A 1226-nucleotide genomic window follows, 5' to 3' on the forward strand; every position below is an offset into this window, starting at 1 on the left:
AGCACACCTAATCCTAACATTCAATACAATTACATATCAACAATTAGCACTCTTGGGCTAGGTTTGGCTAATGCCTTGGTCTTTATCCATCTCCATTTACTTCTATTTACAAGTATTACCAAATATTCACCCTCATTTATTATGTCATTCAGAGTTACCTCAATATATTTGATCTTTCCCTGAGGATTATCATTTCACTACCCAAATTCATTTGCATGTGGCATCAAACCTAAGGACATGCAAGTTGAATAGCACACCTAATCGTAACATTCAATACAATTACATATCAACAATTAGCACTCTTGGGCTAGGTTTGGCTAATGCCTTAATCTTTATCCATCTCCATTTACTTCTATTTACAAGTATTCAAATATTCACCCTCATTTATTATGTCATTTAGAGTTACCTCAATATATTTGATCTTTCCCTGAGGATTATCATTTCACTACCCAAATTCATTTGCATGTGGCATGAGACTAATTCCACAAATTGAACCTCATTCACATCTTTGAGTTTGAATTTTGATTTTCACTATCTTTCTTATAAGGTTATGCATCGAGTTAATACACATTTGTGCAACAAGTTGTTATGTCCTATATTTTAAGATGTTCACATAAGGGTTTTGGGAATAAAAATAACATTTAAAATACACATTGATCATTTAAAGCAACAAAAAAACTCATCTCCATGTAGACCGCTTACAGATTGATGAATGTTGTTTTCAACTCTAAGCTCAACATCATAAAGCCAGTTCATCCAAGGGTCTAACGTTGGAGAACTTGACCCTAGAGAACTAAAAAAATAATCTAAAATGTTTATAAACACCATAGTCCTTCAAAGCTTATTAAAAATTTAAAAGTAGGTCAAACAAGTTTAAAAATTCACATCTTTCTTTCTAGTTCAAAACCATAATGCTTGAGAATGAACATCAAGATTTTTTGAACCAATTTAAATACTAACATTCATCAAACAAAAACTATTTAATCTCTAAAAAGCGATTACCATATATCATTAGTACCATTCTTTTTTAGATACACTTATTTTAAATTATCAAAATCTATTATTAATCATTTATAAACCCATCTCTATTTATTTATTAATTGCTCTTATTAATTTATTATCTTAAACAATTTAATAAAAAAAATGCTGATTTTGATTAATTTGAAGGTGAAGCATAGGGACTAATAAAAAAAAAATTCACATTATCTACGCCTCGTTTGTAGTGC

This window comes from Cryptomeria japonica, chromosome 3 (assembly GCF_030272615.1).
Source record: "Cryptomeria japonica chromosome 3, Sugi_1.0, whole genome shotgun sequence".
Taxonomy (NCBI): Eukaryota; Viridiplantae; Streptophyta; class Pinopsida; order Cupressales; family Cupressaceae; genus Cryptomeria; species Cryptomeria japonica.